At 42.3% G+C, this 23,756-nt stretch overlaps 1 protein-coding gene across 5 annotated transcripts in view; it reads right to left on the bottom strand.

Annotated features, from left to right (window-relative positions):
• Positions 1-23,756, bottom strand: part of LOC311132637 (thyroid hormone receptor beta) — a 178,241-nt gene that overhangs the window by 139,949 nt on the left and 14,536 nt on the right. The window lies entirely within an intron of this gene.

The following is a 23,756-nucleotide window of genomic DNA, read 5'->3' as shown; positions in this document are numbered from 1 at the left end:
AAATAAAAATCCATTTAAATTACAGGTTGTAATGCAACAAAATAAGAACGCCAAGGGGGATGAATACTTTTGCAAGGCACTGTAGATCATGCTGCAGGCAGTATAGATAAGTAAAATACATGTTTAGAACTGATCATTGATCGCATGGTGAATGAATGCAATTAATTGATTATTGAATGTTATCGATGGACACAGCTTTGTAGAACCAAAACATACACTGAGTATACCAAACATTAGGAACACCTTCCTAATATTGAGTTGCACTCCCTTTTGCCCTCAGAACAGCCTCAATTCGTCTGGGAATGGACTCTAAAAGGTGTCGAAAGCGTTCCACAGGGATGCTGGCCCATGTTGACTCCAATGCTTTCCACAGTTGTGTCAAGTTGGCTGGATGTCCTTTGGGTGGTGGACCATTCTTGATACACACAGGAAACTGTTGAAGGTGAAAAACCCTGCAGCGTTGCCGTTCTTGACAAAAACCGGTGCGCCTGGCACCTACTAACATACCTTTTTCAAAGGCACTTACATTTTTTGTCTTGCCCATTCAACCTCTGAATGGCACACATACACAATCCATGTCTCAATTGTCTCAAGGCTTAAAAATCCTTCTTTAACCTGTCTCCTCCCTTTCATCTACACTGATTGAAGTGGATTCAACAAGTGATATCAATAAGGCATCATAGCTTTTACCTGGATTCACCTGGTCAGTCTAAGTCATGGAAAGAGCAGGTGTTCTTAATGTTTTGTATTGTCAGGGTATAACCTACAGCCAGCCTCTGCTCAACAAGCTCGAACTCAAGAACAAATCGTTTTTGGGTGGCTGCTGCAGTTCGAACGATATTATGCTAATCTCCCTCGCTGCAGTCAAGCAATTGTATTCCGCCAAGAGTCATTCACAATCTAGTCTGGTTGCAGCCGCAAATATACCTTGTTTCAAAGGTATCAATAAATAATTATATTTGTAAGCCTAGCAATCACAAATGTACATTGTTTGAAGCACACTTTTATAACTCTCAGTCACAAATGACAGTTCCAATAAGCCCCCTATTGTGAACTAAAAGGCTTGTAGAATCATGATTCTTCATCGTTTGCCGGTAGGGGGTCCTGTGTGCTCTGGGCATTACTGAATCAAATGAACGAAATGAGTCAAAAGATTATGTCACGTTGTATAAAGATAGAAGACAGACCCAGGAATACGTAATTTATTTCTCTACCCAACATAAGGTACGTCATGAAAAACGAAAGGGACGAAGCCCAAAACAAACACGTGTATATATATATAACACAGGGATGTAACCCAAACAAAAGAGCGAGGTGTAAACCTCTAAATAATACACGGGACAAGACCTGTAATAACAAGTGCACAATGACACGGTATGTAAACCGTAATACAATGTACAGTAATACGTAGCACGAAAGCCGATACAACAGAGCACAGGTACTCACGAGACCAACGGACATGGGACAATAATCGACAAGGACAATGTGGAACATAGGGAACATATATACACATACTAATCAGGGGGAATGGGAACCAGGTGTGTGTAATGAGACAAGACAGTCTGGGGTTGGTGGTAATGATCCAGGCCAGTGAAGCCTAGAAGGCCGGTGACGTAGACCTCCGGAGCTGGTGAACGGAATGAGCAGCAGTACCGGGGGGATCCGTGACAGATTAGTTATTTTGACTGAATGAGTTGAAAAGATCTGAGTCAGTAAAAACAGTCACTTTTCCCATTACTATTGCCAACTGCAGTATTTATCGTCACATGACCAGGCTAGGGTTTGCTGTCCCTGAGCCTCCTGATCCATAGCCTGATACTAATATCTATTTGTACTGTATAGCCAGAGCTATACTCTATGGGGCCTGGGGCTCTGGTCAAAAGTAGTGCACTAAATACAGTGCATTCAGAAAGTATTCAGACCCCTTTTCCCCCATTTTGTTACGTTACAGCCTTATTCTAAAATGGATTAAATAAATACAAATCCTCAGCAATCTACACACAATACCCTATAATGACAAAGCGTAAACAGGTTTTTAGAATTTTTAGAAAAAACGGAAATACTTTATTTACATAAGTATTCAGACCCTTTGCTATGAGACTCAAAATTGAGCTCAGGTGCATCCTGTTTCCATTGATCATCCTTGGGATGTTTCTACAACTTGATTGGAGTCCACCTGTGGTAAATGCAATTGATTGGACATGATTTGGAAAGGCACACACCTGTTTATATAAGCAATTGGGGGAGAAGGGCCTTGGTCAGGGAGGTGACCAAGAACCTAATCGTCACTCTGACAGCTCTGTGGAGATGGGGGAACCTTCCAGAAGGACAACCATCTCTGCAGCACTCCACCAATCAGGCCTTTATGGTAGAGTGGCCAGACGGAAGCCACTCCTCAGTAAAAGGCATATGACAGCCCGCTTGGAGTTTGCCAAAAGGCGCCTAAAGGACTCTCAGACCATAAGAAACAAGATTCTCTGGTCTGATGAAACCAAGGGCTGAATGCCAAGCGTCACGTCCGGAGGAAACCTGGTACCATCCCTACGGTGAAGCATGGTGGTGGCAGCATCATGATGTGGGGATGTTTTTCAGCCGCAGGGACTGGGAGACTAGTCAGGATCAAGGGAAAGATGAACGGAGCAAAGTACAGAGACATCCTTGATGAAAACCTGCTCCCGAGCGCTCAGGACCTCAGACTGGGGCGAAGGTTCACCTTCCAACAGGACAATGACCCTAAACACACAGCCAAGACAACGCAGGAGTGGCTTCGGGACTATTCTCTGAATGTCCTTGAGTGGCCCAGCCAGAGCCCGGACTTGAACCCGATCTAACATCTCTGGAGAGACCTGAAAATAGCTGTGCAGCAACACTTCCCATCCAACCTGACAGAGCTTGAGAGGATCTGCAGAGCAGAATGGGAGAAACTCCCCAAATACAGGTGTGCCAAGCTTGTAGCGTCATACCCAAGAAGACTCAAGCCTGTAATTGCTGCCAAAGGTGCTTCAACAAAGTACTGACTAAAGGGTCTGAATACTTTTATTATTTTACTTCTGCTCTTTTTTTTCTCAACACTTTTTTTGTTGTTGTTTTATTTTTACTTTTTTTGTTAAAAATAAATGCACTGTTGGTTAAGGGCTGTAAGTAAGCATTTCACTGTAATGTCTGCACCTGTTGTATTCGGCGCATGTGACCAATAACATTTGATTTGATTTGATTTGATTTTGACTTATGTAAATGTGATATTTCCGTTTCATTTTTAAAATAAATTAGCAAATATTTATAAACACCTGTTTTTGCTTTGCCATTATGGGGTATTGTGTGTAGATTGATGATGGAAAAAAACAATTTAATGAATTTTAGAATAAGGCTGTAACCTAACAAAATGTGGAAAAAGTCAAGTAACCATCAATAGTGAAGGTATTAGTATATTAAGGTAATAGTGTATTATTCGATGGGAACACTGATACCAAGACACAATGGCATAACAGGCCTGATAATCTTTCTGCCAGGGTACAGGCCTCGTCGTAGTCTTTCATAGAATGCTGCATGCTAACACTTTGCCAACTGCTCTGAAAGGCCCAACTGAGGTCAATTAGTTTGTTCCACAACAAATTAATCTGTTCTAAAACTATCTCAGCTTGACTGTTTTCTTTCATTTGTCATCTGCTGAGAAATACGAAATGTGAAATATGTAAATAAGGAATATCAATCCCACATGGTTTAGCCTAGATTACAATATCCTTATACCAGAGGCTTCATGCACCCTTAGTTTTTTTGAGGGCACACTGATGGCCAAATTCCCTATCTTTGAGGGAATTATGCATAAAGGAAACATCTTCTAGAAGCTTATATTTCCAACGGATAAATATTGAATTGGCATGCATGTTTTGGATTGGCTCCAACCTGATACCATTGTAAGTCCCAAATGCCACCCTTTTCCCTAAGCAGTGCACTTTATAAGGAATAGGCTACCATTTGGGATGCTGACCAAATGTATCAGTGCTAGACTAGTGGCCCATCATATGAAGCATCATAAGTGTCTGTATCGTAAGTGTTGGCCTGGCTGTGACGTCCTCTGAAGTCATTGTGGTGAAGGAGTGGCTAGGTACTTTGGGATAAGGGCTTCCGGCTGTGGGGGGTTGAGCAGCGGCCAATTACAAGTAGCTCTCTCACGCTGAAGTGCTTTTTTTTGCTACTCTTTCTCTTTATCCATTTATCTCCCTCTCTCTATCACGTTCTCTCCGTCTATTTTTTCACTCTCACTCACACTATCAGTATCCACAATTTGTTGGTTGCTGCCATTACGATGGAGTGTTTATGGAAACAGCACTGAGCAGATAGAAAGGAGGGAGTGAGAGCCAGAGAGGGAGAGATACAGAACGGCACGCTCTCTCTCTTCACCAGGAAGTTGGCCCAGTGTAGAGGACAGGACAGGACAGGACAGGACCACTGCTGATTATCATGGAAGCAATCAGTGAATGTCAAACGACTAGCTAGCTCTGAACACACACACAATCACTCACCTACTCTCACTCTCTCTCTCTGTCTCAAAACACAGGTCACTAAAACATCTCCATGGATGTGCTGTATGTCTGAGACTGCCCATGCAGTACATACATTTTGGTCATTTAGCAGACACGCTTATCCAGAGTGACTTACAGGAGCAATTAGGGTTAAGTGCCTTGCTCAAGGGCACATTGATCGATTTTTCACCTAGTCAGCTTGGGGATTTGAACCAGAGACCTTTCTGTTACTGGCACAATGCTCTTAACCACTAGGCTACCTGCCGCCACCTCCCTTAAAACATATATCACACTCTCATTGTTACAACAAGCTGTGGTTCATTTTTTGGCCATATATTTCTTACTTCCTCTAATGGGAAAAGGAAGCGAACTCTGCGGCTGCCATAGGTTGTGATTAGTTGTGAGTGGGAGGATTCGGACAGTGGGCGGGGTTGACATTTAGTTGTCACTCCAGAACTCCTCTTGAAATATATCTCCCTCAGGACATTCTAATGCGTTCATCTCATAGTACAGTATCTGCAACATGCAGACCTGGGTTCAATCACTATTTGAGATGTTTCAAATACTTTGAGTGTTTGCTTTGAGAGATTGCGGACCGTTTTACATTTTGTAATTTCAATAATTTAATTTCAATAAAGACCTTTAACCCACCTGTCCATTACTTTTCCTAAATATGTGTATTTTATACTCTAGCAGTACTTTGAAATACACTATACACAAAAGCATGTGGACACCCCTTCAAATTTGTGGATTCGGCTATTTCAGCCACACCCGTTGCTGACAGGTGTATAAAATCGAACACACCGCCATGCAATCTCCATAGACAAACATTGGCAGTACAATGGCATTACTGAAGTGCTCAGTGACTTTCAACGTGGCACCGTCATAGGATGCCACCTTTCCAACAAGTCAGTTCGTCAAAATTTCTGCCCTGCTAGAGCTGCCCCAGTCAACTGTAAGTGCTGTTATTGTGAAGTGGAAACGTCTAGGAGGAACAACGGCTTACCCCTGAAGTGGTAGGCCACACAAGCTCACAGAACGGGACTACTGAGTGCTGAAGCGCGTAGCGCGTAAAAATCATCTGTCCTCGGTTGCAACACTCACTACCGAGTTCCAAACTGACTCTGGAAGCAACATCAGCACAAGAACTGTTCGTCGGGAGCTTCATGAAATGGGTTTCCATGGCCAAGCAGCCACACAAGCCTAAGATCACCATGCTCAACTCCAAGTGTTGGCTGGAGTGGTGTAAAGCTCGCCACCATTGGACTCTGGAGCAATGGAAACGCGTTCTCTGGAGTGATGAATCACGCTTCACCATCTGGCAGTCCGACAGACGAATCTGGGATTTGCAGATGCCAAGAGAACGCTACCTGCTCCAATGCATAGTGCCAACTGTAAAGTTTGGTGGAAGAGGAATAATGGTCTGGAGGAATAATGGTTTTTCATGGTTCGGGCTAGGCCCCTTAGTTCCAGTGAAGGTAAATCTTAACGCTACAGCATAAAATGACATTCTAGACGATTCTGTGCTTCCAACTTTGTGCCAACAGTTTGGGTAAGGCCCTTTCCTGTTTCAGCATGACAATGCCCCTGTGCACAAAGCTAGGTCCATACTGAAATGGTGTGGAAGTTCTTGACTGGCATGCACAGAGACCTGGCCTCAACCTCATCGAACACCTTTGGGATGAATTGGAACGTTGACTGCGAGCCAGGCCTAATCACCCAACATCAGTTCCTGACCTCACTAATGCTCTTGTAGCTGAATGGAAGCTAGTCCCCACAGCAATGTTCCAACAACTAGTGGAAAGTCTTCCCATAAAAGTGGGGGCTGTTATAGCAGCAAAGGGTGGACCAAGTCCATATTAATGCCCATGATTTTGGAATGAGATATTCGACGAGCAGGTGTCCACATACTTTTGGTCATGTAGTGTAAATATCCTAAAAGACAAACACTTTCTGAGCATTTCTACCTCAAAGCGCCATGACGGTCAAAATGACCGTATGCATATTCAACAGTAGAATCTCCGGGCCTCGACAAGTACCAATATGTGCCAGTCTAACAAATCCCTTTAATATACAAAATCACAAAGAAACCCATTATTATTTCATTTAGGATGGTCATAAAAAACATGATACTAAGAAAATGTATTTCAAAAGAACAGAATAGCATGTTTTGAGTTACATTTATTTGTGCTTAGTAGCCGAGGCTATATGGCTGACATCTCACACTTATAGTGCCTTGCAAAGGTATTTATCCCCCTTGGTGTTTTTTTGTATTTTGTTGCAATACAACCTGTAATTTAAATGGATTTTTATTTGGATTTCATGTAATGGACATACACAAAATAGTCCAAATTGGTGAAGTGAAATGAAAAAAATAACTTGTTTCAAAAAATTCGAACAAATAAATAACGGAAAAGTGGTGCGTGCATATGTATTCACCCCCTTTGCTATGAAGCCCCTAAATAAGATATGGTGCAACCAATTACCTTCAGAAGTCACATAATTAGTTAAATAAAGTCCACCTGGGTGCAATATAAGTGTCACATGATCTGTCACATGATCTCAGTATATATACACCTGTTCTGAAAGGCCCCAGAGTCTGCAACACCACTAAGCTCCACAGCAGAGATTGGAATATCTGTCCATAGGACCACTTTAAGCCGTACACTCCACAGAGATGGGATTTACGGAAGAGTGGCCAGTTTTTCAAAAAAATAGGAAACACGTTTGGTGTTCGCCAAAAGGCATGTGGGAGACTCCCCAAACATATGAAAGAAGGTACTCTGGTCAGATGAGACAGAAATTGAGCTTTTTGGCCATCAAGGAAAACGCTATGTCTGGCGCAAACCCAACACCTCTCATCACCCCGAGAACACCATCCCCACAGTGATGCATGGTGGTGGCAGCATCATGCTGTGGGGATGTTTTTCATTCGGCAGGGACTGGGAAACTGGTCAGAATTGAAGGAATGATGGATGGCGCTAAATACTGGGAAATTCTTGAGGGAAACCTGTTTCAGTCCTTCAGACATTTGAGACTGGGACGGAGGTTCACCTTCCAGCAGGACAATGACCCTAAGCATACTGCTAAAGCAACACTCGAGTGGTTTAAGGGGAAACATTTAAATGTCTTGTAATGGCCTAGTCAAAGCCCAGACCTCAGTCCAATTGAGAATCTGTGGTATGACTTAAAGAGTACTGTACACGAGCGGAACCCATCCAACTTGAAGGAGCTGGAGCAGTTTTGCCTTGAAGAACGGGGGGGTAAATAGTTATGCACGCTCAAGTTTTTTGTCTTATTTCTTGTTTGTTTCACAATAAAAAAGATCTTGCTGTCACGATCGTTGACACATGATGAAGCGGACCAAGGCGCAGCGTTGAATGTGAACATATTATTTATTAGAATGATCACCCGATCAAAACAACGACGTGACAGTCAATGGTCAATACACAACCAAACACGAACAAAATCCCACAAACCCGAATGAAAAACAGACAGTTAAATATGGCTCCCAATCAGAGACAACCCACGACAGCTGACACTCGTTGCCTCTGATTGGGAGTCACTCTGGCCAACATAGAAATAAACACCCATAGATCTACACACCCTGGCTCAACATAACAGTGTCCCCAGAGCCAGGGCGTGACAGTACCCCCCCCTAAAGGCGCGGACTCCGACCGCGTCAACCAAAACCCACAGGGGAGGGACCGGGTGGGCACTCCGCCTAGGCGCCGGATCCGGCTCCGGGCCTGATCCCCGCTCCCTCTCCAACCCCCCAAAGTACCCCTGGTCCGGTCTGGCCCCGCTGGCCGGAGCTGGACTGCACACTGGTGGAGCGGATTGCTCTAGCTCCGGCGTGAAGCATCTGACCGGTGCCGGACCAGCCACCGGTGGAACAGGCACGGGCCGTGCCGGACTGACGACGCACACCACTGGCTTGGTGTGGGGAGCAGGAGCGGGCCGAGCCGGGCTGTCGAAGCGCACCCCTGACTTGGTGCGGGGAGCAGGAACGGGCCGAGCCGGGCTGTCGAAGCGCACCACTGACTTGGTGCGGGGAGCAGGAACGGGCCGAGCCGGGCTGTCGAAGCGCACCCCTGACTTGGTGCGGGGAGAAGGAATGGGCCGGACTGGGCTGGCGACGCGCACCGTAGACTTGGTGCGAGTGGCAGGAACAGGCCGGACCGTACTGGGAACACACACCACTGGCCCTACGTGGGGATCAGGAACAGGCCGGACCGGACTGGCAACACACGCCAGTACCTCTCGCCGTGCCTCTACATCCTCCCTCCCCCTGGTGACCAGTGACTCCCGTAACCTGGCGGCCTCCTGCTGCCCCGTCGTCCACGGCGTTAGCCCCCCCCTAAAACTTTTCTGGGCGTCTCCCCTACCCGTGGACCAGGTCTCCATGTCCCTCGCCAGCCTTTCGCCCTTCTGCCACAAGGTCAAGCCCTTCTCTTCCTCACTCGGCTTGACCCAGTCGAGGAGGCGAAGGAGATCTGTTAGGGATCTCCCTGGCGATGGCTCCTGGACACGCTGCTTGGTCACATCTTGGTGGGATTTTCTGTCACGATCGTTGACACATGATGAAGCGGACCAAGGCGCAGCGTTGAATGTGAACATATTATTTATTAGAATGATCACCCGATCAAAACAACGACGTGACAGTCAATGGTCAATACACAACCAAACACGAACAAAATCCCACAAACCCGAATGAAAAACAGACAGTTAAATATGGCTCCCAATCAGAGACAACCCACGACAGCTGACACTCGTTGCCTCTGATTGGGAGTCACTCTGGCCAACATAGAAATAAACACCCATAGATCTACACACCCTGGCTCAACATAACAGTGTCCCCAGAGCCAGGGCGTGACACTTGCATCTTCAAAGTGGTAGGCATGTTGTGTAAATCAAATGATACAAACCCCCAAAAAATCTATTTTAATTCCAGGTTGTAAGGCAACAAAATAGGAAAAATGCCAAGGGGGGTGAATACTTTCGCAAACATTCCCCTGCTCTACCAAAGTCAACACACATACACTGAGTATACCAAACATTAGGAACACCTAGGGCTGTTGCGGTGACCATATTATCGCCACACCGGCAGTTTGAGTCATAACCACAGTCAAATTCCACGTCACCGTTGAGTCACAGTAATCTCCTCTTATGCACTCAGGACATGCGTTGGTAGTACCCAACTCGCTAATGACCATCAGGTCGCTAATGGCCTGGTACTCAGGGATCTATTGTCCCTCTAACCACTCTGACATCAATGCAAATGCAATCAAAAATCACATAAAAAAAGTATAATCAAAACAGTATCATGCTGTGATTTATCAATTTTAACTGGTTGAAACTGAGTGGAAAATATGGTCATTGTGTATGTTGTTTCAAAGGCAACGAAATGGACAGTACTTTCTAAGGTGATGATTAATTCAAAACACCCATACGTATATTAGAGTGTATGCCTATAATCCCTGAATTATAATGATTGTGATTACACAATACATAGCCTACCGCAGAAAAACATTTAAAAAACGTATTTAAGATGTCTTTGGTACATAATTGGTCTAGCCTATACTCCAAAATTAAAGAAATTCTAGTAATTGTCGTTGAGTGTGGACTGTATTATTATGCATATTTTATGGACTGGTTACCTTATGCTACACTCCAAAGTTCTATCCATGAGTCTGGGAGAGAACATACAGTGGGGAGAACAAGTATTTGATACACTGCCGATTTTGCAGGTTTTCCTACTTACAAAGCATGTAGAGGTCTGTAATTTTTATCATAGGTACACTTCAACTGTGAGAGACGGAATCTAAAACAAAAATCCAGAAAATCACACTGTATGATTTTTAAGTAATTAATTTGCATTTTATTGCATGACATAAGTATTTGATACATCAGAAAAGCAGAACTTAATATTTGGTACAGAAACCTTTGTTTGCAATTACAGAGATCATAAGTTTCCTGTAGGTCTTGACCAGGTTTGCACACACTGCAGCAGGGATTTTGGCCCACTCCTCCATACAGACCTTCTCCAGATCCTTCAGGTTTCGGGGCTGTCGCTGGGCAATACGGACTTTCAGCTCCCTCCAAAGATGTTCTATTGGGTTCAGGTCTGGAGACTGGCTAGGCCACTCCAGGACCTTGAGATGCTTCTTACGGAGCCACTCCTTAGTTGCCCTGGCTGTGTGTTTCGGGTCGTTGTCATGCTGGAAGACCCAGCCACGACCCATCTTCAATGCTCTTACTGAGGGAAGGAGGTTGTTGGCCAAGATCTCGCGATACATGGCCCCATCCATCCTCCCCTCAATACGGTGCAGTCGTCCTGTCCCCTTTGCACAAAAGCATCCCCAAAGAAGTTTCCACCTCCATGCTTCACGGTTGGGATGGTGTTCTTGGGATTGTACTCATCCTTCTTCTTCCTCCAAACACAGCGAGTGGAGTTTAGACCAAAAAGCTCTATTTTTGTCTCATCAGACCACATGACCTTCTCCCATTCCTCCTCTGGATCATCCAGATGGTCATTGGCAAACTTCAGACGGGCCTGGACATGCGCTGGCTTGAGCAGGGGGACCTTGCGTGTTCTGCAGGATTTTAATCCATGACGGCGTAGTGTGTTACTAATGGTTTTCTCTGAGACTGTGGTCCCAGCTCTTTTCAGGTCATTGACCAGGTCCTGCCGTGTAGTTCTGGGCTGATCCCTCACCTTCCTCATGATCATTGATGCCCCACGAGGTAAGATCTTGCATGGAGCCCCAGACCGAGGGTGATTGACCGTCATCTTGAACTTCTTCAATTTTCTAATAATTGCGGCAACAGTTGTTGCCTTCTCACCAAGCTACTTGCCTATTGTCCTGTAGCCCATCCCAGCCTTGTGCAGGTCTACAATTTTATCCTTGATGTCCTTACACAGCTCTCTGGTCTTGGCCATTGTGGAGAGGTTGGAGTCTGTTTGATTGAGTGTGTGGACAGGTGTCTTTTATACAGGTAACGAGTTCAAACAGGTGCAATTAATACAGGTAATGAGTGGAGAACAGGAGGGCTTCTTAAAGAAAAACTAACAGGTCTGTGAGAGCCGGAATTCTTACTGGTTGGTAGGGGATCAAATACTTATGTCATGCAATAAAATGCAAATTAATTACTTAAAAATCATACAATGTGATTTTCTGGATTTTTGTTTTAGATTCCGTCTCTCACAGTTGAAGTGTACCTATGATAAAAATTACAGACCTCTATATGCTTTGTAAGTAGGAAAACCTGCAAAATCGGCAGTGTATCAAATACTTGTTCTCCCCACTGTATATGCCTAGGCGATGCTGTTGGTTCATTGATTGTGCAGGGCGGCATACAGAGTTAGCCTACAATTATAGTGAATTTGTATTTGATTGTGAATAGCCTAGTAATAGGGCATTTTTAATATCCATATAATTAATATGATTCGTCGTGAAAACATGTTACAATAGATGTTCCCAAACACATTTCACTTCCCAAATTAAGCACTGGGTAGCTGCAGGAACAGGGTTGAAGAGCCAATGGCAAACAGAGTTTGGGCGGAATATTATCTGTCGCGCAGCGAGAGGCTGCATGCTCCTCAAACAGTGGTTGATGGGTGGAGTGAAATAACCGGAGTAGCCTACCCAGCATGATTGAAAAACAAACAGGCAGGAAAGTGGCCTGCACTCACTGTTTGAGTGCATACCGATGACATGTCTTTTTTCCTCTACCCCTGTTCCTGCCCATTTCATAATGGGCCATTCTAAATCGACACTAATTTGACATATTAGTAAAGACAAGATTAAATTGAGAATAGTCTGATGGGTGAAAAAATGATCAGTTGATGAGAGAACAGCGTGTGCAGCCTGAGGCAAGGAACAAGATTTTCTTGTGACTTTCTTAAATCATCAATAGCTTATAGTCGCATCATGCAGCCCATATATGTTTTGATTTCTAAGACATTCTAAGGTGTGTATCATTCACAACTAAAGTTGCCAAATAACTTTAAATCTAGCATAGGCTATAGGACTTGTTTCAAATCATCACTTTTACACTCAACATAGCCACTTCATATGCGCACTCGCTCCAGAATGGGAAAAATATCATTTCTATTTTATTCAGCTAAGTTCAATTATATTCTTCTTACTATAAAATCATATAATATAAAATAATCTTGCCAATTTAATCTTGTCTTAAGGCCACATCTATTATTATATGTGTGAATTTAGTTTCAACATAGATTGGTGTCCTGAGGTTTCTTATGACCTATTTGAACATAATAAATGCGTTAATTTAGCAATTTATTATGGAATATTTACACAATTGAAATATCAATGGTCAGAATGACCGTCATGGCCATTCTAGCAGTTATGGAATTCCGGCGCTCCGAGTGTTAAGTATTTGAAATTTGTTCAAATATTATTAGAACCCAGGTCTGCAATGTGCAGGACAGGCAGCCATGCATTGCAGAAAGAGAGCTCTTCCAGCCAGCATTGACCCCTGTCGTTGCAAGGAGCTTTACTGTCTCTACACTGTGTGGTTGCTAAACAGTTGCTTCTGACAGCTGCGAGTAGAACCCCGGCCAGCCAATCAGCTTACAGCACCCCACAGTTCATCCAGCCAATGAGCAGATGGAATTTGGCTCAGAGTTGCATGCTGTACTGTATTATGGAGGCCATGGCTGCTTCTCAAATGGCACCCTATTCCCTTAGCCAAGAGCCTCAACTCCTGACTAGAGTTTATTAAATTAATCTTCGACTCCTTCGAGTCGCTATGTAGTCGATCCTTAAAAAAGTTACATTCTTAAACCCTTACCGTGCACCCCTGTCTATGTTTTTCCTCTGTTGTTGCATGCCTTTCTCTGAAATCCATACTTTTTAATAAAACATTAATCAAATACAACCACAGACTCTTTCCTAGTTTCTGTTCCTCTAAAATGGCAAATCAGCGCGAATGCGCATTTGCCAATTGAATCTCCGATTACGTAGGCCTACGTCTCCAAATACTAATTCAAAGGTATGGATTTAGCAAACAAAGAAAGGCATGCAACAACAGAGGTCAAGCATAGCGACTCAAAGGAGTCTGAGGTTCATTTCAAAAACTATGTGGAGGAGTTAAGGTATCTGGCTACCTATTACCTATATAGTGCACTACCTTTGACCAGACCAGAGCTGGATAGGAGCAAATGGGTAATTGGTGGTAATGTACAGTGCCTTGCAAAAGCATTCAGACCCAGGATTTCTTCACACTGTGTGTTACAAAGTGGGATTCAAATTGATTTCATTTTCATTTTTTTGTCAACAATCTACACAAAATACTCTGTAATGTCAAAGTGAAAAAAATAAAAGAATAATTTTATTAAGGTTATTAGAAATTAAATAACTAAAATATAGTCATTGCATAAGTAGCAGCTCCCTAAGCCAATACATGTTAGAAACCCCTTTTGGCATTGATTACAACTGTGAGTCTTCTTGGGTAAGTCAATAAGAGCTTTGCACACCTGGATTGTACAATATTTGCCCATTATTCTTAAAAAATATATTTAAGCTCTGTCAAGATGCTTGAAGAATTTTCAAGTCTTGTCATAGATTTTCAAGCAGATTTAAGTCAAAACTGTAACTTGGCCAATCAGTACAACTTCATTGTAGATTTGGCCTGCTGAAAGGTGAATTCCTCTCCCAGTCTCTGGTGTAAAGCAGACTGAAGCAGGTTTTCCTCTAAGAGTTTGCCTGTGCTTAGCTCCATCCTGTTTCTTTTTATCCTGAAAAATTCCCCAGTATTCACCGATGTCAAGCATACCCATACCATGATGCAGCCACTACCATGCTTGAAAATAAGGAGGCAGTTACTCAGTGATGTGTTGTGTTGGATTTGAACCAAACATAAGACTTTGCATTTTTGGCCCAAAAATTTTGCTGTATTACTTTAGTGCCTTTTTACAAACAAGATGATTTGGAATATTTTTATTATGTATATTTGTATTCTTCTTTTCACTCTGTCATTTAGGTCATTATTGTGGAGTCACTACAATGTTGTTGATCCATCCTCAGTTTTCTCCCATCACAGACATTGAACTCTGTAGCTGTTTTAAAACCACCAATGGCGTCAAGTGTGTGCAAAGCTGTCATCGAGGCAAAGGGTGGCTATTTGAAGAATCTCAAATATAAAATATATTTTGATTTGTTTAACACTTTTTTGGTTACTACATGATTCCATGTGTTATTTCATAGTTTTGATGTCTTCACTATTATTCTACAATGTAGAAAATAGTAAAAATAAAGAAAACCCTTGAATGAGTAGGTGTTCTAAAACTTTTGATCGGTAGTGTATATATATATATTTTTTATCATGGTGTAACAAGACACCTGTCTGATTCACGCCTGTCTTAATGGAATTATCCATTGTGGAGGCCGTGGGGATGGCACAGTCCATCAGTCTAAGACATGGGCTACTGAAATTGTATATGGTTATATTATGTAAGAACAATGGTGCAACACAAATAAAAATAATATTATTTTATAACAAATGTGCTTTCTCCCGCATTGGATAGTGGTCGTTGTCCGCGGTTCTGAAACACATCAGTGTGCTGTTGAATTGGCGCCTTTTCCTAGACCATGTTGCTATGTGCATAATAGCAAAGTTAACCATCATATTGGTGTTCAGAAACAATGCGACGGAGGTAAAAGCAGAGTTAGGAGACGAGAAAACAGCCCTTGCCTTAATTGTATAAGAAACGTGAGGAGAGAGAAACCCCAACTTAATTAGGTCTATAATCAATAGCTTAACTGTTAAATGGCTTTATAAATTATATATATCTACAGAAATAAGACAGATCCTGCTTCTGTTGCCTGTTTAAGTGTTTGTTTAATAGCCTACTGATTCCGTGAGCACCAAGCCTCACGCAACAGTTTCAAATTTATAATCTTTGCTATGCTGTAATAAAGGCTTTTATTCATTAGAACAGCATCTCTGGTATTCTTTATAATTTATTTACTGTTGTTTACATTGTTCCAAATTGTCCGAAAAATAGTATTTATAATAATAATAATAATAACCCTCCTTTTTCCTTGATCTCCTTCTTATTGTTATTATTACTATTTTATTGTGATCATCATTATAATAAAAAGTAATGTCATTATCATTAGTAAGCTTACTATAACAGCCTTGGATAACCACCACCGAGCTGTAGGCCTAAGAACGCATCCTGTTTAGTCTTAATACCGTAACTAACTTAGGCCTATATTTCAATACTTACAGCATATAGGCTACTGTATTCGTTCATGTCATCACACAGCATACGAGTCATTCATGATGTGAAATGCAATCAAGCATTTTAGTTTTAAAATAAATTAACAAAGCGACAATTGAATAATTGACGTAAACAATAAATAGGCCTAAACCATTCAATTTCAGAAATTGCATTCACGAATGAATGTGACTGTTTTTAGTCTTTGCTGTAATTAAAGCTTTACAAAAAAACAAACATACGTTAAAACAGACTCTTTGGTAGGCTTAGAATTTATTTAGTGTTGTTTACATTGTTCCAAATGGTCAGAAAACGTGTTTTGTAATCTAACAGCACCTGTTTGGCACATATAATATGCACGCAGTGCTTGCTCCATACCTTATTTTTCTTGATCTCCAGTATTTTCCACAGCTAGTCAAATGTATTCCTCACGTCTGACTTCCCCTTTACCTCCTGCACAACCAGTAAACATTGCCCCGTTTCAAGTTTATTTGTCACGTCCTCTGCATCCATTTTGCTGTCATGTGTTACGGTGTTCAGAGTTTGTTATAACCAATTTATTTATGTGATTATGATATGCTATAGGTCAGGCCCTATTGGTCACGTGCATGCAATGCATACATGTGTCACGTAAAGAGAGCAAGTGTTGAGGGAATAGGGAATGTTTTTCCTAAACAAATTAGGGATTTCGGAAACATAACTTTTCAGTCAGAAATGGCAGTAATTATGTTGCTGCTTCAGCAACACGGAGAGCGCGATAAACACTGTTGATGTTCTGTGGTGGTCGCTGCAGCAGGGAGGAGAGAGAGATAACGGGTGCAAAATGATTTCATCAAACAGTGCGCTTAAAGTATCAGACAAGCTCAGTGCATATAGCGGATTTGATTAAAACACATAGGATGTGTCTATATATGGAAAAATACACGTTTGAAAATGTCAACCAATCGATTGGTTGAAAGAACAGAGGACTCTCTTTTAGTCGGGGACAGCCCTAATACGGACACAGTATATTTTACATTAGTTATCTTTTGTTAGTTTTTAGTCCCATTCTTCAGCTAACCTCAACCCCTCCCATCTACAGTGATGGAAAAAAGTATTTAATCCCCTGCTGATTTTGTACATTTGTCCACTGACAAAGACATGATCAGTCTAATTTTTATGGTAGGTTTATTTGAACAGTGAGAGACAGAATATCAACAAAAAAATCCAAAAAAACGCATCTCAAAAATGTTATAAATTTATTTGCATTTTAATGAGGGAAATAAGTATTTGACCCCTCTGCAAAACATGACTTAGTACTTGGTGGCAAAACCCTTGTTGGCAGTCACAGAGGTCAGACGTTTCTTGTAGTTGGCCACCAGGTTTGCACACATCTCAGGAGGGATTTTGTCCCACTCCTCTTTGCAGATCTTCTCCAAGTCATTAAGGTTTCGAGCCTGACGTTTGGCAACTCGAACCTTCAGCTCCCTCCACAGATTTTCTATGGGATTAAGGTCTGGAGACTGGCTAGGCCACTCCAGGACCTTAATGTGCTTCTTCTTGAGCCACTCCTTTGTTGCCTTGGCCGTGTGTTTTGGGTCATTGTCATGCTGGAATACCCATCCACGACCCATTTTCAATGGTCTGGCTGAGGGAAGGAGGTTCTCACCCAAGATTTGACGGTACATGGCCCCGTTCATCGTCCCTTTGATGCGGTGAAGTTGTCCTGTCCCCTTAGAGATCATTGACAAGATCCTCCCGTGTAGTTCTGGGCTGATTCCTCACCGTTCTCATGATCATTGCAACTCCACGAGGTGAGATTTTGCATGGAGCCCCAGCCCGAGGGAGATTGACAGTTATTTTGTGTTTCTTCCCTTTGCGAATAATCACACCAACTGTTGTCACCTTCTCACCAAGCTGCTTGGCGATGGTCTTGTAGCCCATTCCAGCCTTGTGTAGGTCTACAAACTTGTCCCTGACATCCTTGGAGAGCTCTTTGGTCTTGGCCATGGTGGAGAGTTTTGAATCTGATTGATTGATTGCTTCTGTGGACAGGTGTCTTTTATACAGGTAACAAGCTGAGATTAGGAGCACTCCCTTTAAGAGTGTGCTCCTAATCTCAGCTCGTTACCTGTATAAAAGACACCTGGGAGCCAGAAATCTTTCTGATTGAGAGAGGGTCAAATACTTATTTCCCTCATTAAAACGCAAATCAATTTATAACATTTTTGACATGCGTTTTTCTGGATTTTTTTGTTGTTATTCTGTCTCTCACTGTTCAAATAAACCTACCATTAAAATTATAGACTGATCATTTCTTTGTCAGTGGGCAAACGTACAAAATCAGCAGGGGATCAAATACTTTTTTCCCTCACTGTATCTCTGAAGACCATTCAGTTTTGATTTCTATTTGCCATATATTTTCAACTGTGCTGTTTTACAAAAGTTCTGAACCTATATACATTTTACGGACACAGTATACAGTCTTGCAAAAGTATTCATCCCCCTTGTTGTTTTTCCTATTTTGTTGCATTACAACCTGTAATTTAAATGGATTTTTATTTGGATTTCATGTAATTGACGTACACAAAATAGTCCAAATTGGTGAAGTGAAATTAAAAAAATAACTTGTTTCAAAAATGTATACAAAATAAATAACGGAAAAGTGGTGCATATGTATTCACCCACTTTGCTATGAAGCCCCTAAATAAGATCTGGTGCAACCAATTACCTTCAGAAGTCACATAATTAGTTAAATAAAGTATGTTCTGAAAGGCCCCAGAGTCTGCAACACCACTAAGCAAGGGGCACCACCAAGCATGCGGCACCATGAAGACCAAGAAGCTCTCCAAACAGGTCAGGGACAAAGTTGTGGAGAAGTACAGATCATAAATGGAAAGAATATGGCACCACAACAAACCTGCCAAGAGAGGGCCGCCCACCAAAACTCACGGACCAGGCAAGGAGGGCATTAATCAGAGAGGCAACAAAGAGACCAAAGATAACCTTGAAGGAGCTGTAAAGCTCCACAGCGGAGACTGGAATATCTGTCCATAGGACCACTTTAAGCCGTACACTCCACAGAGCTGGGCTTTACGGAAGAGTGGCCAGAAAAAAGCCATTGCTTAAAGAAAAAAATAAGCCAACACGTTTGGTGTTCGCCAAAAAGAAGAAGGTACTCTGGTCAGATGAGACAGAAATTGAGCTTTTTGGCCATCAAGGAAAACGCTATGTCTGGCACAAACCCAACACCTCTCATCACCCCGAGAACACCATCCCCACAGTGAAGCATGGTGGTGGCAGCATCATGCTGTGGGGATGTTTTTCATTGGCAGGGACTGGGAAACTGGTCAGAATTGAAGGAATGATGGATGGCGCTAAATACAGGGAAATCCTTGAGGGAAACCTGTTTCAGTCTTCCAGAGATTTGAGACTGGGACAGAGGTTCACCTTCCAGCAGGACAATGACCCTAAGCATACTGCTAAAGCAACACATGTTGTGTAAATCAAATGATACAAACTCCCAAAAAATCAATTTTAATTCCAGGTTGTAAGGCAACAAAATAGGAAAAATGCCAAGGGGGGTGAATACTTGCAAGCCACTGTATTTGACATTAGTTATCTTTTTTTGTTCGTTTTTAGTCCCATCCTTCAGCTACCCTCAACCCCTCCCATCTATCTCTGAAGACCATCCAGTTTTGATTTCTATTTGCCATATACTTTCAACTGTGCTGTGATGTTTAAAAAAAGTTCTGAACCTTTCTATTCTCATAGTTTCTACAGATCCCGCAGGTGAAGAAGCCGGATGTGGAGGTCCTGGGCTAGCGTAGTTACACGTGGTCTACGGTTGTGAGGCCCATTGGACGTACTACCAAATTCTCTAAGAGGACGTTGGGGGCGACTTATGGTAGGGAAATGAACAATAAATTCTCTGGCAACAGCTCTGGTTGACATTCCTGCAGTCAGCATGCCAATTCCACGCTCTCTCAAAACTTGACACATTTTAGAATGTCCTTTTATTGTCCCCAGCACAAGGTGCACCTGTGTAATGATCATGCTGTTTAATAATTTTCTTGATATGCCACACCTGTCAGGTGGATGGATTATCTTGGCAAAGGAGAAATGCTCACTAACAGGGATGTAAACATATACTTTTGATCAGTGTAGTTATATAAATATATTAATTTTTTTCTTTCACTTTGAAATTACAGAGTATTTTGTGTAGAAGAAAACAATAAAACGTGAAGAAATCCAAGGGGTCTGAATACTTTTGCAAGGCACTGTATATGCCACAGAAATATAATGATTTAGATTATATTTCTATATTATTCATGCCACTATACAAACAAAACTGTAGGAATAGAAATGTGAGTGGGAGGCAAGTCTTTCATCCAACAGTCCAGTCATGCTGTAATGTAGTATGAAAGCAAAGTGCTCTGCTAACTCGCATCCTGTCCAGTGGGTGAACGTGTACAAGCTGCCTCACGTTACAGAAACAGGAGACAGCCCACTGGACACACACTGGTTGAATCAACGTTGTTTCCATGTCAATGAAATGACATTGAACCAATGTGGAGTAGACGTTGAATTGACGTCTGTGCACAGTGGGAGGCTTCTGTCCTGTGGGCCATTCTGGCTCAGGCAAGTCTTACCTATTTTACCAACATACACACTGCTGAACACCAGGCCAATGTATTTCTGTATAGGCCAAAGGGTGGCAATGTAATGCATCATATAATGTAATGTATATGCCACTTCTAAAAGTGCCATGGTAATGTACAGTACCAGTCAAAAGTTTGGACACACCTACTCATTCAAGGGTTTTTCTTTATTTTTACTATTTTCTACATTGTAGAATAATAGTGAAGACTTCAAAACTATGAAATAACACATGGGATCATGTAGTAACCAAAAAAGTGTTAACCAAATCAAAATATATTTTATATTTGAGATTCTTCAAAGTCGCCACCCTTTGCCTTGATGACAGCTTTGCACACTCTTGGCATTCTCTCAACCAGCTTCACCTGGAATGCTTTTCCAACAGTCTTAAAGGAGTTCCCACATATGCTGAGCACTTGTTTGCTGCTTTTCCTTCACTCTGCGGTCCAACTCATCCCAAACCATCTCAATTGGGTTGAGGTTGGGTGATTGTGGAGGCCAGGTCATCTGATGCAGCACTCCATCACTCTCCTTCTTGGTGAAATAGCCCTTACACAACCTGGAGGTGTGTTGGGTCATTGTCCTGTTGAAAAACAAATGATAGTCCCACTAAGCGCAAACCAGATGGGATGGCTTATCGCTGCAGAATGCTGTGGTAGCCATGCTGTTAAGTGTGCCTTGAATTCTAAATAAATCACAGACAGTGTCACCAGCAAAGCACCCCCACACCATCACACCTCCTCATCCATGCGTCACGGTAGGAACCACACATGCGGAGATCATCCGTTCACCCACTGCGCGTCTCACAAAGACACGGCGGTTGGAACCAAAAATCTCACATTTGGACTCATCAGACTAATGGACAGATTTCGACCGGTCTAATGTCCATTGCTCATGTTTCTTGGCCCAAGCAAGTCTGTCTCTTCTTCTTATTGGTGTCCTTTAGTAGTGGTTTCTTTGCAGCAATTTGACCATGAAGGCCTGATTCACGCAGTCTCCTCTGAAAGAGTTGATGTTGAGATGTGTCTGTTACTTGAACTCTGTGAAGCATTTATTTGGGCTGCAATTTCTGAGGCTGGTAACTCTAATGAACTTATCCTCTGCAGCAGAGGTGAATCTAGGTCTTCCTTTCCTGTGGCGGTCCTCATGAGAGACAGTTTCATCATAGAGCTTGATGGTTTTTGCAACTGCACTTGAAGAAACTTTAAAAATTCTTGAAATTTTCTGGATTGACTGACCTTCATGTCTTAAAAGTAATGATGGACTGTCATTTCTCTTTGCTTATTTTAGCTGTTCTTGCCATAATATGGACTTGATATTTTACCAAATAGGGCTATCTCCTGTATACCAACCCTACCACAACACAACTGATTGGCTCAAACGAATTAAGAAGGAAAGAAATTGCACAAATTACCTTTTAACAAGGCACAACTGTTAATTGAAATGCATTCCAGGTGACTACCTCATGAAGCTGGTTGAGAGAATGCCAAGAGTGTGCAAAGCTGTCATCAAGGCAAAGGGTGGCTACTTTGAAGAATCTAAAATCTAAAATATATTTTGATTTGTTTAACACTTTTTTGGTTACTACATGATTCCATATGTGTTATTTCATAGTTTTGATGTCTTCACTATTATTCTCATGACTGTAAGTCGCTTTGGATAAAAGCGTCTGCTAAATGGCATATTTATTTATTTTTTATTTATTTATTCTACAATGTAGAAAATAGTAAAAAATAAAGAAAAACCCTGGAATGAGTAGGTGTGTCCAAACGTTTGACTGGTACTGTATATATCACTACAGACAGAACGTCAGGAATAGAAATGAGAAGCGTGAATCAGGTCTTACCAGTTCAATCAACAAGTCCCCTGTAGCTCAGTTGGTAGAGCTTGGCGCTTGCAACGCCAGGGTTGTGGGTTCGTTTCCCACGGGGGGCCAGTATGAAAATAAATTAAAATGTATGCACTCACGAACTGTAAGTCGCTCTGGATAAGAGCGTCTGCTAAATGACTAAAATGTAAATCTAAGTCCTCACTTCAATACAGATGTAGGATATTAATTTGACAACAGGGTGATCAAATAAAAATCCTACATCTGTACATCCTCCAGACCACATGACATCAGTTGGTACAGTACGTTGTAAAGAAAACAAACCAGAAATGCAGTAATTATTGTTAATGTTCAAACATGTACCAGGCTTGCAGAAAGAAGAAGAACTTTAGATTTTTGTTTGGGCAAAGCTCTCACTTTAGCATTTTTCTGTGATCTTGATCAATCGTAAGAATCATTAAGATGTTCCTGAGAACATGCTGGGTTGACTATCTGAGGTTGTTTCCCAAATAGCACCCTATTCCCTACATAGTGCACTACTTTTGACATAGCCTGTCGGTAGTCAAGAGGCCAAGCTGCCAAGCTGCCACTTCGCTGCCAAGCTGCACATTTTGTCCAGGATCGACACACACACACACACACACACACACACACACACACACACACACACACACACACACACACAAACACACACCACAGGAACACAAGACAATTTCATTTCTCAGCTGTCAAGTCGTCATTCTCATGCTGTCCTTTCCTCATACAGCTGTGTTCTGTTCTAGGCATGTGTTCTGTGTGTTCTGTTCTAGGCATGTGTTCTGTGTGTTCTGTTCTGTACAGCACCAGACATGTGTTTGTTGTTTGTTGCGTCATCTGACACCGTGCAGAAACCGACAGTCATTAAACTACGCTATTCAGTCAACACAAGCAAACATTAATTTTTTAGAACATCTTGTCTCTGCCAAACCGTGGCTCAACTCCCCTGCTATATGCCATCCAAACCCTTCCGGGGGCCTGTTTGCATCAGACCTGGATTCAAATATTATTCTAAATCATTTGAAATACTTTATCTGGGCTTGAATGAGCTTGCCTGGCGCAATGGAACCAATAGAATAGTCGAGAAAAGTTTAAACCCCACCCATCTGCCACTTCAGGCAGACTAGAGAAAATGTTAAAAAGTATATAAAATATTTTAAATAGTATTTGAACACAGGTCTGTGGCACACCAGGAGACACATCTCCCAGAGAGGAGACAGATCAGGTACAACCCCTTCTGGGGCATTCTGTGCGCTCATCCTTCCTAACATATCAACCTGATGCTACCTGTAGCGGCCTGCCTGTCTGTTTGCCATCTGGCCAATGTCTATTTTCTGCAACATTCATAAACTCCCCTATAGGCACGTTTAGGAAAAAACAACCACACTGAGCTAAACAGAGGAGCCTCTCTGGAGATGTGCTGAATCAGGTGGATAATATGTCTTCTCCTGCAGGAGTAAGCAACGTGTATCTACCTGAC

Source organism: Coregonus lavaretus (genome assembly GCF_964263955.1).
Source record: "Coregonus lavaretus genome assembly, chromosome: 7".
NCBI lineage: Eukaryota > Metazoa > Chordata > Actinopteri > Salmoniformes > Salmonidae > Coregonus > Coregonus lavaretus.
The sequence above is the reverse complement of the archived record's forward strand: the minus strand, read 5'-3'. Positions and strand labels throughout refer to the sequence as shown.